General features: G+C 33.5%; 1 long non-coding RNA gene across 2 annotated transcripts; it reads right to left on the reverse strand.

The window, feature by feature from the left end:
* Positions 1 to 8,849: 8,849 nt before the first annotated feature.
* On the reverse strand, positions 8,850 to 12,626 carry LOC139896330 (uncharacterized). Of its 2 annotated transcripts, none has more exons than XR_011776210.1 (3): positions 12,495 to 12,626; positions 10,204 to 11,956; positions 8,850 to 10,097 (listed from the first exon to the last, which is right to left on the reverse strand). It is a non-coding gene; the product is annotated as an uncharacterized lncRNA (long non-coding RNA). The 2 variants fall into 2 exon arrangements; XR_011776209.1 differs by having other exon boundaries at positions 8,866 to 10,264; positions 11,517 to 11,956.
* Between the last annotated feature and the right edge of the window lie 4,483 nt (positions 12,627 to 17,109).

A 17,109-nucleotide genomic window follows, 5' to 3' on the forward strand; every position in this document is an offset into this window, starting at 1 on the left:
CGCTCGAAAAATCTATTCGGAGAATATGGTGCAAAATGTACCAGCATCAGCAACATCACCGGCACCAACAGTACAATCAATAACAGCACCAGTACCATCAACAATCCATGCTTCAATATCATCATATGTACTTTGGATATGATCTTCGTTCTACGTATCGCTCTACCTCATTTATCTTCGTTCGACATGGCGAATATGTAATCTCTAAAGTTTTAGAGATTATTTATTCTAGTTCCAACCGAAAAGCAAATGAGTTTAATATCATATTAACTCATTAAATCCATGAATAAATCTGAAGAAAATATATATGTATATATGTTTTCATAAAGATTGTAATTAAAAATTCTCTTGTACAAACTGTTAATGGTGAAAATATTTTAACGGGTAGGTAATACCCGAGGACTATTTAAATTTCACATTAATAAGTTACATTGTACGTTCTTCGAATCTGTTTCAACAAATCATATACTATCCTACTTACATCCACCGATATACAAATCCGTTCACCACAGAATAACCATATTCATCCAATTACATATTTGGATTTTGATCTATCAGAATCCATCAAGTGGCACAACGAAGAAATAATGGACACAATAAAACTTGATTAGAAACAGATTAATTAACAATATGAAATTCTATTAAGAATCCACGTTAACAAAATCCTAGCTAACTGATCCTAGCTAACTGATTACATTTTATTTATCGCAATTTATTTTATCACAATTTACATTCTCGCAATTTTATTTATCGTCATTTAATTTCTGTTATTTACTTTACGCACTTTATTTATCGTTATTTAATTTCTGTTATTTAGTTTACGCACTTTAAATATCGGGACACGTATACAAGGTTTTGACATATCATATCGACGCATCTATATATATTATTTGGAATCACCATAGACACTCTATATGCAATAATGATCGAGTTCTCTATACAGGGTTGAGATTGATTCTACAATAATATATATACTTTGAGTTGTGATCGAGTCTGAGACGTATACGGGTCACGACACGTATTAATTACTTTGAATATTATATATTAAACTGTATATAAATTATTGAACTGTTAACTGTGGACGAATAATATTGGACAATCAAAATGAATTAAAATATTGATTATAACATATGAAACTAAATAATTCTTCAAGTTGCCACTTGATTTAATCTTAAACCTCATTTGTATCTTGACAATTCCAGTCTATTTTCAAACCTTTTATGATTCTTGAAAACACCTCAATCGAGTGGATGAACCAACCGCACTTCATCTACGGAAGAAAAGGTTAATGCATATAGTTATGCACCTGAAAACACTCGGAACCTGAGTAAACGTTAAACACGTATCTGTGTTAAATTTTTTGGCATTGTTATTACCAAAAATAACTTTACAATTCCTTTTCAAAATTAGTCAATTTTGTCACAGCTCCAGCAAGTCAACTTCGACTTTTCGTTCGAAACAACCTTATTATAATCTTGATATATACGCGTGCTCTTTTATTGTTACCGGGGAACCTTTTATATTCCACCATATTACCATCAACGTTTAATCATCTAAAAACACAATTCTCCTGAAACCACCTCGGATTGATAACCGATGATTCAGATATCGTAGCATTAAATGCAGAGGAAACAGAAAAATTGTAGATGGTCTAAACGGCCAAAAGTTTAATGATAAAGAAGGGAGTGTTAGGAACGCGCAATAGAAAATTTGGTACTGAAAAACAGATTGAGCAAACCATGGAGACCAAGGCCAAATACAAGTAACATACTATATGTTCAAAGAATCCAAGTAATTCTGGATCTGATGAAACCTTCAACGAATATCTTGCTCCGTACTCATGTTAAAATCTTGCGGAAAATATTTCTCCATCAACCATCGAACTTAGAAATTTCAAAATATCATCATAAATATCTTTGATATTTCTGAGGATATTTTCATAAATATTCTTGTCCAAAAATTATTTATCTCTTCCTGCTATCTATATTACATCATAAAGGAAACTACTTTAGTTTCTAAATTTCTTTAAAATTTGAGTTTGAATTATGAATGATTTTAAAGTAGTGTTGGAAATTGATGCATGAGTTAGTATAATATAATGACACTTGGCCAACGTGATTATATTACAGTAAGTCATGCTGAGTTTCTAATGGAACGTGATGATTCACAGATCATAACGTCAACATGTGCCATGTTACACAACTCTTTCATTCTGTTTAATCTCTGAACATATCAAGAAATTATATTCTTGATAGTTCCATTCTCAGTGATTCTGGTAATTTAATCAATCAAGATCGTGCTATCACCATCTCACTTAGAACCTTAAGTATGTTCAATCGAAAATCCATACCTATGAATTCTGGACCATTATTCGCTTGACTTAAAGTCGGGAAGTGCAAACAAAAGCATGGAGCCCCGAAATATAAAGGAGTATACAAAGCCCGATAACAACACAGGAATTACAAACCGTGTATGTCAATGTTTATCGCAACATATAGACACGGGAGAATTAAAAATACTATAACCCCAAGAGCGAAGTAGAAGAAAACAGATTCCTCCGGTGGGAGTTGGAAGAGGAGAATGAATGTTGCGATAGTCAAAATAAGAACAATGATCAGAACTGGATTAAGCATTTTCACAAATCCTTGGAAATGTAAATTAAGGAAAGAAAATATAGAAGTGGTGAAAATAATGGAACGGTAGAGGTAAATTTATAATAAGAGAATCCGACATAGCAATCGAGGCAGATATCCGCATTTAATTTAAGAGATCTTAATTACCTTATTCAACGAAGAATTAGATCTTTTAGATTTCGAAGATTTTCTTTAAATACCTCGAATTTCGGAATTCAACCAAGAGAACGTCAAAAGTTAAAACGAATCTCTATTTATGTATTTCAATCTTTTGCGACTGCGTCACTTATACTCTTCGAATAATCAAATTATTTATTCCTTATTACTCAATGGCAATAAAACTCTATTTGTCAACTCATATTCGTCATGAAAACATTTTTATTGTTATCCATGACCACCTCACTCAAATTTCGGGACGAAATTTATTTAACGGGTAGGTACAAGTAGTTCCTCGAAGGTATCGAAATATGTGTTTGATCCCATTCCAGTGTCTTTTGGTAGGAGCTGAGCTGAACCTTGCCAACAAATTAACTGCAAAAGAAATGTCAGGTCTTGTACAATTTGTAAGATACATAAGAGCTCCAATTGCACTAAGATATGGTACTTCTGGTCCCAGGATATCTTCATGGTCTTCACAGGGACGAAATGGATCAGTGTCAACATTAAGTGATCTAACAACCATAGAAGTACTTAATGGTTTTGCCTTGTCCATATTAAAACGTTTTAAAATCTTTTCAGTATATGTTGTTTGATGTACAAGTAAACCATTAGGCATATGTTCAATTTGTAAATCAAGGCAATACTTGATTTTTCCGAGATCTTTCATTTCAAATTCTTTCTTTAGAAGTTGAATGGCTTCATGGATCTCTTTATTTGTACCTATGATATTAAGATCATCAACATAAACAGCTATGATGACATATCCGGATGATGTTTTCTTAATGAAAACGCATGGGCAAATAAGATTATTAGTATACCCTTTGCTTATCAAGTAATCACTTAATCGTTTATACCACATGCGACCCGATTGTTTCAACCCATATAAAGACCTTTGTAACTTGATTGAGTACATTTCTTTGGGTTTTGCATTGATTGCTTCTGATACCTTAAATCCTTCAGGTATCTTCATATATATATCACTATCAAGTGATCCATAAAGATAAGCAGTCACAACATCCATAAGATGCATTTCTAAATTTTTAGAAACTGCCAGGCTGATTAAGTATCTAAAAGTAATTGTATCCATAACAGGAGAATAAGTTTCCTCATAATCAATTCCTGGTCTTTGAGAAAAATCTTGAGCTACAAGTCTAGCTTTATACCTTGTAACTTCATTTTTCTCATTTCTTTTTCGCACAAAAACCCATCTATATCCCACAGGTTTCACATCTTTAGGTGTGAGAATGATAGATCCGAAAACTTTTCTTTTATTGAGCGATTCAAATTCGGCTCGTATTGCTCCTTTCCAATGATCCCAATCATGTCTATTTTGAGATTCCATGACAGATTTTGTTTCTGGATCATCATCATCATTCATGATGTCATATGCAACATTATATGAAAATATCTCATCAAGATTTTTCATTTCATTTCGGTTCCATAATATTTTTGAATGTACATAATTGATTGAAAATTCCGTATTGACATCATCAATCTCCTCTGCAGAAGGAGTATTGATTTGTAGTTCTTCTTGAACACTTTCTTTTACCTTATTATCAGCTGATTTTCTTTTTCGAGGATTTTTATCTTTGAAACCAATTGGTCTCCCACGTTTTTGGCGTGGCAAAGACTCAAGAATGACATTATTGCCAGTTTTTGGAATTTCAATTCGAGCTGGAGCATTTGCTGCTGGTATATATGATTTAGTCACTCTTTTTGTATCTGTAAATGCATCCGGAAATTTATTCGCAAGTTCTTGCATATGCATTATTTTTTGAACTTCGGTCTCGCATTCTTTTGTGCGAGGATCAAGATACATTAATTGAGGTTCACACCATGAAACATCATTTTCTTTATTTTTTATTTCTCCCCCTAATCTAGGGAATAATGTTTCATTAAAGTGACAATCAGCAAAACGTGCTGTAAAAACATCACCCGTCATGGGTTCAATATATTTTATTATTGAAGATGTTTCATATCCAACATATATTCTCATCCTTCTTTGAGGACCCATTTTAGTGCGTTGTGGTGGTGCGATAGGGACATAAACCGCACAACCAAATGTTCTAAGGTGGGAAATATTTGGCTGATGGCCAAAAGCAAGTTGCAAGGGAGAATATGTATGACTTGCGCTTGGTCTAATGCGAATCAATGATGCAGCATGCAAAATTGCATGGCCCCATACAGATACTGGGAGTTTTGTTCGCATTATCAATGGTCTAGCTATTAGCTGCAATCGTTTAATTAATGATTCAGCTAAACCATTTTGTGTATGCACATGGGCAACGGGATGTTCAACAATAATCCCAATAGACATGCAAAAGTTATTAAATGCTTGAGACGTAAACTCACCGGCATTATCTAGTCTCACCCTTTTAATAGTATAATCAGGGAAATGTGCTCTCAATTTAATAATTTGAGCAAGAAATTTTGCAAATGCCATATTTCGACTTGATAATAGACAAACATGAGACCATCTACTAGATGCGTCTATTAGAACCATAAAATATCTAAATGGTCCACATGGTGGATGAATTGGTCCACATATATCACCTTGAATTCTTTCAAGAAACATTGGTGATTCTTTTTCAACCTTAAGAGGTGATGGTCTTATTATCAACTTTCCAAGTGAGCATGATGTACATGGGATAAGTGCATCATGAGGGATCCTTTGATCCGCCAATGGATGTCCATGTGTATTTTGTATTATTCGTTTCATCATTGTTGATCCTGAGTGGCCTAATCTCTCATGCCACAAACTGATCATTACAGGATCACATGATTTTTCTTTAACTACCACATTTACTTCAGGTACATTTATATGTGTATAATGTAAACCAGAATGAAGTCTTGGTAGTTTTTCAATTACACGATTCTTATCAGTGATACTTAAATATTTTTCATTTTCTGTTGTCACTGACTGATAATCATATCCATTTTGGTATATGTCAGAGAAACTTAACAAATTTCTCTTTGACATGGGAGAAAATAAGGCATTATTTATCAGAAAATTCGTACCATTTGGTAACATGAATTTTGCCTTTCCCATTCCTTTTATTAAGTTCACAGGACCTGATATAGTATGTATAGTTCCTTCCGTTGCTTTCAAGTCTGTGAAATATTTTTTAGATTTGAGTATGGTGTGAGTAGCACCACTGTCTGCAATACAAATATCTCCACCATTTGACTGATTTCTTACTCCAGCAGTATACATCATGAACTTCAAAAAAAATATGAGAAACAAATAATGAGTACATAATTCATCAATATATTACATTCAAAACATGTTACAAACGATAGCACATAATAAGGAAATATGTAGTAAACTAGATATGGTGTAGATTTAAAATCTACAACCATTTATTTAACGAGAACATATAATAGGATATCTATATATATAGATATTAGAAATTTATTCATTAAAGTAGTCACAAGTTGGCTCAGTGATTTTAGTATCAAAGTCATCCACAAGATTTGCTTCTTTTCCTTTTCCCTTTAGGGATTCTTGATACCGATTAACAGAATGTTGATTTGTTCGGCAGTTTTTAGACCAGTGGCCAATTTTACCACATCGGTAACAAGAATCTTCAACATTCTTTGAAGAGCCTTCTTCAACATTGTGATTTGTGAGATTGTATGGTGTTTGGATTTTATAATTTTGTGGATTATTATTTCTTTGTCCACGACCACGACCACCACGACCACGACCACAACCACGACCACCACCACGACCATTACCATAAGGGTGATTTCGAACATAATTATGATTTTTATTATTGTTATGGTAATTTACATGATGATGGTTTTGGCCAATATGGCTACGACCTTGTCCACGCCCTCGTCCATGTGCATTTCTTCTTTTATTATTATTATTGTTAATAACATTAGCTTCAGGAAATGCTAACGCACCGGTAGGACGAGATTCTTGATTTTTCATCAGTAATTCTTTATTAACTTCTGCAACTAAGAGATAAGTTTGAAGTTTGGAAAAAGTTTTATAATTCTGCAATCTTAAATTTTCTTGCACAGTTATGTTTGCAGAATGCATTGTGGAGAAAGTTTTCTCCATCATATCAGCATCACTTATTTCTTGACCACAGAATTGAAGCTTTGAACGGATCTTGAACATGGCCGAGCTGTATTCACTTACCTTTTTGAAATCTTGAAACCTTAGATTTCTCCATTCTTCCCTCGCAGCTAGGAGTAATATTTCCTTTTGATTATCGAATCTACTCTTGATACTTTCTCATAAAATATTTGGATCTTTGATAGTGAGAAACATATGTTTTAAGGTGGTATCAATATGTTTGCGAATAAAAGCAATTGATTTTAATTTATCTTGATCGGAACAAGTATTGTTTTCTTTTAAAGTTTCTAGAATACCCAGTGATCCAAGATTTATTTCTACGTCCATAACCCATGATGTGTAGTTTGTTCCCGATACGTCTAAGGCATCAAACTCAAGCTTTGATAAGTTTGACATTTTCTATTTTAAGACAGATGAACAACATAAATCATAATCATAATCAATAGACAAATAACAACATGAAATTAGAATTAGTTTAGATTCATAAGTAGCAAACAAAGGAATAATGGTATGATTACAAATAATAAAATCATAAGGGAATGATAAAATATAGGTTCATCTAGTGGTGTACAAGCAACAAGGATGATAGCTATTATGACCAATACAGTAGGAAAAATCATCCTTGAGTTAATCATCCTTTTTTTTTAAAAAAAAAAATTGAGAGTAGTAATTTGAGAAAATGAAGATTGATTTGTGAAAATGTGAAAACGGGGATGTTTAATTTATATCTAAAAAATATAATTGTTGTAACGTCGTCAGTTGACGTTAACAATCGTTATGTATATATGACCGTTGTAACATCGTTAGTTGACGTTAACGAATAAAGTCACTATATCAAAACACGTATGAGTAATATAAAGGACAAGATTTTTTTTCTTATATCAAACGTAAAGAAGAAGAAAAAAAAAACAAAAGACAAAATCTTTCAAAAAGATACGGAGTATATATACGAGATCAATTTATCAACTTGTTGATTTTGAAAATCTTATGTATTTAAAAAGTCGTATTTTTCAAATACTTTAGGGGTATGTTATGTAACTTATAATTAATAATTTATGTCACTTTCATGTGAATAGTAAATTAATTAATTTCGTTTCATTTACTATTCATATGAATAGTAAATGAATTAATTTCGATTTACTATTTTGTTACTTGAGTAATATATATACATCATATATATATTTTATTTGACGTCACGGTGTATATGTGTGTGACCCCGAAGACTCAAATAAAAATAAACATTAGTATGCATGAAATAAATAATGATTAATTGTATAAGTAATCATAAATATTAGATAACATAAATATAAATGTTAGTGAAGTTAATAAGAGTTAGATTACAGAAATATAATTCAGGTGGTATAACCGACCATATATAACATAAATATAAATGTTAGTGAACATAACTGTAAATGTTAATATACATAAATAAATGTTAGATAACATAAATGTAAATGTTAGTATACATAAATAAATATTATATACATAAATGTAAATTAGGCGACAGTGTCGACCATAGATCATTTAGGTGGTATAACCGACCATATATTAGTTAGGTGGCAGGGCCAACCATATTTAGTATAAATGTTGAGATAATCGTGCTGATAACGTGTTATAATTTAGCAGTATAACTACCTTTAGTGGTCTGGTTCTTGACTGTAGGCTATTGATTATTAGAAGATAAAAGAGAGGAAGAGAGTATATTATAATTTTTGGTACATTTGATTTACATTCATCGATCCTTATTTATACTACTCAAATTCCACTGTACAATTCATTCATGAGATATCAAATAGGATTTGCTTTTTGACTTTATGTACAAATTTGTCGGCCACTTTTTTATGTCTTATTAACAAATACAATAAAGTAACCAAAACAAGTCCAAACTAAGCTTTAGATAACAATGGAAATAAGTTTTCAATGTAAACTTGAACCTTTTTAACAATTCTATTAAATACACGTGCGTGCTCTTTCAAAAAAAAAAAATCGAATTAAATACAAATTTAAATTAACCTTCTTTATTATAAATAATCGTAACGTAAATGTTAATAAGGGTATGCTAAGAATCTGTCACGATGCTCTTCATACTCGGTTAACTGTGTGATCTAAATGGGTAAACGTCAAAAAATAAAAATTCATTAATTTACTACAGTAACGGTGCAATTAAATTAAATCGAGTAAAATGGAAAGTGCGCGATGGAATGGGTTGTCACTGTACTAAAACTATATTAGTGGGTAAGTAATTGGACAATAGACCTCCAAAGACTTGACCAAATATCCAGAAGAAGGTGGAGGTTCTACGGTGAATCATCATGTGCCGAAATTCTTCCATATGGTGGTGACTTACTCTATGATGTCATCTTTCGTAGCGGATGACAATGATACTTAGTTGAAATCTTACCTAGCGGATGACTTTGTTATCCTATACCTCATTTTATTGCGATTCGTGTCTACAGCTTTCTGGAATCTACTTTCCAGTTTATTTAAACTTGCTAAGTTTTCATTTTTCTTTTTTAAATCGTTGATCTGCCTCCATCATTTTCCTTTTTCATTTTCCAGCTTTCTTTTAGTCTCTTGCATTTTCAAGAGCAGCTTCTTCCGTTTATTTAAAACTATGATGGCATTTTCTCCGTCTTCCTTTCGATCTCTTTCCAAACTTCTTTTGAAACCATCAAATTTTCTACTTCTTTTTTTTGCATGTTCGACAATAATTTCAGCTTACGCTTTCGCATCTTTTAACTCATCACACACCTCTTCCTTCTCATTTAGAACTCTTTCCCCATATTGTTGGGGTTCCTTCATTTGTTTTTTCCAAGTTGCTTTTTTTTTAATTGTCTTTTTGTAAAGGTGTCTTTCTCTTGATATGCTTTTGTAAGCATGTTATCCGAAACCTTGAATTTTTCTTTATAAAGGTGTCTCTCTCTTGATCTTCTTCTGCGTGTTTCTCTAAATTCTCGGTAAGCTTTTATGCCTCCCCTTGAAGTCTTGTTTTCTCCCATTCAAGCTTTGTTTTCTCCCCGATAACTATCTCATTCAATCTTCGTAAACTTATATACGAAAAGAACGTAATATTAAACCCTCTTGTACATCTAATTGAAACCTATGTTAATTACAACAAAAATCTATACGACAACTTTTGTGTTTGACTTTCAGCAGCACTTTTGCTCTTCGTCAGGATCAACATATTTCTTACTCTCGAATCATATAATTCCCTCAACCTGATATGTCAAAAAACATAAAATATTATACCCTATTGTACATTTCATTGAAACATTATTAATCACAACAAAAATATACTACAACTCCTTTTTCAAGAATTTATACTTCTCCACTTCCGCGTTTGCAGCAACATAAGTCGACATAAGGTTTCATTTTTTGTTAAAACCTGAAATTTATGAATTTTAGGTTAGCAAATAGCTTCTGCCCAAAATCTGTAAAACTGATTAAAAGTTACTTTGAAAAGTGACTCGATAATCAATAACTCGCATAATTTACAAATGACTTTTAATCAGTTTAAAGATTTTGGACAAAACGTATCTGTTAACCTAAAATTCATAAATTTCAAGTTTTAGCAGAAAAGATGAAACCATATGTCGACTTAGATGCTGCAAAGGCAGAAATAAGAGGTATAAATTCTTGAAAAGAGGTAGTAGTATATTTTTGTTGTGATTAACAATGTTACAATGAAATTTTCAAGAGAGTCTAATATTTCATGTTTTTTTGACATATCAAGTCAAGGGAATTATATGATTCGAGAGTAAGAACTATGTTGATCCTGACGGAGAGCAAAAACAATGCTGAAATCCAAACACAAAAGCTGTTAAAGTATAAGTTTTTGTTGTGATTAACATAGGTTTCAATTAGATGTACAAGAGGGTCTAATTTTACATTTTTTTGTATATGAGTACAAAGATTGAATGAAATACTTGCCGGGGAGAAAACAATGCTTGAAGGGAGAAAACAAAGCTTGAAGGGGGGAGATACGGTAGCTTACCGAGGATTTAGAAAAACGCACCGAAAAAATAAAGTAGTAGAAGACTATTTAAAAAGAAAAAATCAAGGTTAACAAGCATATCAACAAAAAGACGCCTTTATAAAGAGACGATTAATATTAAAAAGACAACTTGGAAAAACAATTGAAGAAACAGCAACAATATTGGGTGAGAGTTTTAAAGGAGAATGAAGAAGTGCATAAAGAGCTAGAAGATGCGAAAACGTAAACAAAAAAGCTGTTGAACATGCAAAAAAAATGAAGGTAATAAAAGAAACTTCAAAAAGAGATCGAGAAGAGTAGGAAGAAAATGCAATCATAGTTTTTAATAAAGAGAAAAGAAAGATATAAGTTGTTCAAAATGTAAGAAGAGAAGAGGAAAGAAGTAGAAAAAGAATTGAAGAGACAAAGAATCGAGTGAACAATTTAAAAAAGGAAAATGAAAACATAACCACTTTAAATAAAGAAATAAAAAGTAGACACGAGAAAGGTGCAAACAAGGAGGAAAATTATATTACAAATTGTATAAGTTTGATGAAAGGGAGAGGGACATCTGAAAGGTGTTGCATCGCAAAATAATGAAGAATTTTTATAGGATAACAAAGTCATATGAAGAAATACAGAATAACAAATTGGAAATTTCTACCTTCTGTTCCGTTTTCTCTTTGCAGTTAGTGTTGCTCTATGTAAGAATGCTTTTCTTGCATTCGCTCTACGACCACATCTCCTGTACTTTCTTTATAAATGTACATATATATGAAACTCTAAATTTACATATCTTCACACACTTAGGAAAGACACGAACAAAATCAACAACCAAAATCTAAAACTTTATTATTCATACTCAGCTTTAAATTAAACAGATACCAAATGAGGTAAAAAAACATTAGCAAACAGGTAGAAACAAATCAAAATAACAAACATAACAGATAACGATGATGATGAAAACCTTGATACCTGAATCACATTTCAGATAAATACCTGAAATTTTAATTACAAACGAAAGCTATATAGGTATATCGTCTATATGCGGTATCATAAAAGACTAATCTTTGACACGAGATTCAGTCTGTTGTTTGAACTACCCTGAAACAGCATATTATTTATTAGTACAAAATTTTATATGAAGCAGTATTTATATTTTAAAATAAATATAACATGAGTAATTGATTTTTAACAAATCTGAATTAAAATCATGGATTTGAACCATACAATTTGGTTTACAAAAAATTATTTAAAAAGTGAATTGTATAGTTAGGGTTTTGAAAAGGGCTAATATAAAAAGCTTTCGATTTTCAAAAATTAATGATTATCTTTTCCCCATATTTAGATGTAAATTTTTTATAGAAAGTGAGTATGATTCGATTTTCAAAACACAAAGTAGCTAACAAATTTATTTGTACATATCTTCTTTCTTAATCATTCATAGTAAAAACCAAAATTACAGATCTACAAGAAACGTTGAGACTCAATAAATCGACTGTGATTCAAGTGTATTAGATTTAGAACAGATCTACAAGTAAATAATCCGAGAGTATTAAATCTAAAAATTTTAATTTCTCTAATCTTCGGATACAGATCTATTACAAAAACAAAAACTTGATAATACAATACAAATACAAACCTTGTTTAAAACATGAACCACGTGTGAAATCAAAGCACAAAGACTTCGAATCTGAAGTAGTTGTTAAATATGAAAACTTAATAGAGAATAAAATGCTTCGGATAGTAAACTGAACTGAAGCCATTGACTTATTATTGCAGTGTTATGTTATATGTTATAATCCCTCCGTCCCAGATTAATTGTCCCCAACAAAAAACACACAGTTTTAGGAAATCCCACTAACTTTATTTCTCCACCAATGAAATATCTTCTCTCTCCAGATCCACCAATGAAATATCTCCTTTCCTTTCTATTTATGGAAGTAGACAATTAATTTGGGACATCCCAAAATGGAATACTGGACAATAATTTAGGGACGGAGGGAGTATATACTACCGTAACCCTAATACGGATTACACTGGTATTGTTTCAGCAACTAGGCCTCGTTGGGCATATGGGCTTCTGGCCTACTTGGCCTGCTGGTGATTTCCTTGGTACCTAATGGGCCAAGTTACTGCTCATGTTAAGTCTATGGGGCGGTGGGAAGTAGACAATCATTCTCTTATTCTAAAATAAATATAAGTCATTTCTCTACCGAAAACGAAACACTCTCAAGAGTAGAGAAAGTCTGATGCGATTAATAAGCAGACTGATGATGATCATGTTAGCGTTCACGATGAGGACTCTGATGATAACGATGGGTATATGAAACAGGTTAGCGATAAAGATACCGAAGAAAAACAAGTTGAAGTTCCTGTTACGAACACTCCACCAATCTCAATCTCATATGTTAAGGTTGTTGCTGGTTCAGTGAAAGAAAATGTTGTTAATTTCAGATTCATTGAGCAGGAACAACCCCAGGACGAATCTATTGATGTTTTGCTTCCAGTCGAGTCTGTTCAAGAAGCAACTAAGAGGTATACGAACACGCTGTATGGTTACTTTCTGGGTCGTAGAGTGGCGTTTCCGGTTGTCCGGAACTATGCTATGAATACATGGAAAAAATATGGGGTAGAAAAGGTCATGATGAACGCTAAAGGTTTCTTTTTCTTTAAGTTCTCCTCTAAAGAAGGCATGTTAAATGTTATGCAAAACGGCCCATGGATGATTAGAACAATGCCAATTATTTTGAATGTATGGTCATCCAATGTTTCACTTACAAAGGAAGATTTAACCAAAGTGCCAGTTTGGGTTAAATTGCATGACGTTCCTTTAACCGGTTTCACTGAAACGGGGTTAAGTATTATCGCTTCTAAGATTGGAAGACCAATGATGCTTAATTCTTATACAAGTACTATGTGTTTATAGGCATGGGGTCGTCCAAATTTTGCTCGGGCTATGATTGAAGTCTCATCCGATAAAGAGTTAAGAGATACAATTAAAGTGGGCACCGCGGATGTTGTTACAATCGGGTATGAATGGAAACCACCTCGTTGTTCTTGTTGCAAAGTATTCGATCATCGTAATGCTCAATGCCCAAAACAAATTATCAAGGAGGCCGTTAAAACAAAGGTGGTCGATGATGATGGATTTACTCAGGTGGTGAATAAGAAGCATACGACAAAGGTTGGGGATAAACCAAAGCAGGTTAGTTTTCAAGTGGGCAAAGGGAAACAAAATCTAATTTATAGGCCCAAACAAAAGGTTACTGTTGAAAAGCCCATTCATAATGGATAGCCGCAAGCAGGCCCATCATCTTCTACTGTTAAGACTTCAAACATGTTTGGCGTGTTCAATGCCGATAATATCAGTGGGGGTGAGAACGTTAACAAATTGAGTGTTAAGTTTAATCTTGTGGATGAGGATAGTGATGTTGAGGTTAATGATGATGAGACGTCTAGATTTGTTGCATCAAAGATATCTGAGGGGGCAAGCACTCCCGGTATAGGGGTGTTACAATGATTAGTCTCGCATCTTGGAATATAAGGGGTTTGAACCTAATCCCTAAACAAAATGAGGTTCGTGATGTGGTGGTTAGTAATAAGCTTTGTGTTTGTGCAGTTTTAGAGTCTCATGTCTCTATTTCTAGACTTAATGACGTTTGTAATTTTGTTTTTCCAAATTGGAGTTGGTCGTCTAATAATAATGTGTGTTTGAATGGGACTCGCATTATTGTGGGATGGGATCCGGGTGTGGTACAATTGATGTTTATTGATATGACGGATCAAGTTGTGCATTGTGTGGTTAAGACTCTTTATGGAGATTGGGAGAGTTTTGTGTCGTTCGTGTATGCTGATAACTACTATATCCAGAGGCGCCATTTATGGAATAGTCTGTTGTTACATAAGAGGTATGTTGGTGATAAACCATGGGTGTTATTGGGCGATTTTAATGTTGCTCTTGATATTGAAGAGTCCACAGCTAGCTCATCGAGTTGCACTTTAGCGATGTTAGAATTTAGAGATTGTCTCGATAATTTGAACATGGCGGATGTGAATCATAGTGGTCTTCAATACACGTGGAATCAGCGGCCAAATTCTGATACAGGTATATTGAAAAAGATCGATCGGGTGCTTGCAAATGATGTTTTTATTAATAATTTTACGAATGCACATGTTATTTTTCAACCGTATCGTATCTCTGATCACTGTCCCGTTGTCCTTAAGATCCCGGTGGGTGTAAAAAGTAAGCCAAAGCCATTCAAATTCAGTAACTATATTGTTAATCATGATAATTTCAAAAAAATTGTTGAAGACGAGTGGCAGGTAAATGTTCAAGGGCATTCTATGTATAGGGTTGTGAAAAAATTGCGAAACCTTAAGAAACCAATTAGAAAATTGATGTGGAGCAAAGGTAATCTACATGATCGTGTGATTCAATGTAGAGGTGTTTTGAATGATGCTCATAAGGCTTTAGACAGTAACCCGTATTCGAACCATGCTCGTACTAATGCTGCTCAGGCCTTGAAAGATTATAATCTTGCCATAATAGAAGAAGAGTGTTTTCTTAAACAAAAATCTAAAATTGAATGGCTTTGGGTTGGTGACCAAAATTCGAGTTATTTTCATTAATTCGTGAAAGGGCGTGCGAATAGAAATCGCATAGTTTCTATTCAAGATGATCAAGGTAATTTGATTGAAGGTAATGTTGTGCCTAACGTATCTGTTCAACACTATACTAAATTTCTTGGCAATACTTCGGTTTGTGATGATTTGCATGATCCTAGCTCTCTCTTTACGAAGCGAATTTCTCATCAGCATGCTATGCATATGATACGCCCTATCTCGAATGATGAGGTTAAAAAGGCTATTTTGGGATTGGTGATAATAAATCTTCTGGTCCCGACGGGTACTCCGCAGTTTTCTTCAAAGAGACGTGGGATATTATAGGTAATGATGTGACTCAAACTGTCAAAGACTTCTTCCGTAATGGTCAGTTGCTGAAGGAAATTAATAACACTATTATCACTCTTTTACCTAAAGTTCATGTCCCAAACAAAGTTAATGATTATCATCCTATATCGTGTTGCAATGTTATTTATAAATGTATTAGCAAGATTATATCGGACCGAATTAAAGGTAGCCTTGATGATGTTGTGAGTAAGAACCAATCTGCTTTTATCCCAGGTGTCCTCCTTACTCAGGAAATTATGAAAAATTATCACCTTGATCGCGGTACTCCACGTTGTGCTTTCAAAGTAGATATCTAAAAAGCTTACGATACAGTTGATTGGAAGTTTTTGGAATCTGATCTTACTTGGTTCAGTTTCCCTCGTTTGATGATCAAGTGGATCATGACATGCGTTTCAACGACGTCGTATTCTATTTGTGTCAATGGGGATCTCCATGGTTTTTTCAAGGGTAAACGGGGGCTCCGACAGGGTGATCCTATGTCCCCGTATTTATTCGCGCTTGTTATGGAAGTCCTCACGTTAATGCTTAAAAGAAACATTGAGAGTTCAACTATGTTTAAATATCACCCAAAATGTGAGAAACATCGTATCATCAATTTGTGTTTTGCGGATGATTTATTCCTTTTCTCGCATGGAAATATTGCTTCGGTGGTGTTGATTCGAGATGCGATTGAAGAGTTCAAGCGGTGCTCGGGCTTAACTCCTAGTATTCCGAAATGTACTGTCTTCTTTTGTAATATCCCCCAACCGATACAACAGCTCATTCACCTTGTGTTTCCTTTTGAAGTTGGTTCGTTACCCATTCGTTATTTAGGTGTCCCTTTAGTCTCGACTCGCCTTATGTATCGGGATTGTAAAGTGTTGGTAGACAGGATACGTATTAAGATTGGTGATTGGAAAAATAAATTCCTATCCTCTGCGGGTAGGGTTCAACTTATTATTTCCGTTCTCACAGCTATGCAATTATATTGGTGCTTGGTTTTCATTCTTCCGGATGCTATTATTAAAGATATTGAAAAGCTTATTCGTGGTTTCCTTTGGTGCCAAGGTGAGCTCAAACGTGGTAAGGCTAAGGTTCGGTAGGATGATGTGTGTTTACCTAAAGAGGAATGAGGGCTCGGTATTAAAAGATTAAAATCTTGGAATACGGCTCTTATGGCCTCTCTTCTATGGCGTTTATTAACAGCTAAGAATTCGATCTGGGTTGAATGGGTCAAAGATTATAAGCTTGCTGATCGTAGCCTTTGGGAGATAGGTGTTGACGCTAATGCCTCGTGGAGTTGG

This window comes from Rutidosis leptorrhynchoides, chromosome 3 (genome assembly GCF_046630445.1).
Source record: "Rutidosis leptorrhynchoides isolate AG116_Rl617_1_P2 chromosome 3, CSIRO_AGI_Rlap_v1, whole genome shotgun sequence".
NCBI lineage: Eukaryota > Viridiplantae > Streptophyta > Magnoliopsida > Asterales > Asteraceae > Rutidosis > Rutidosis leptorrhynchoides.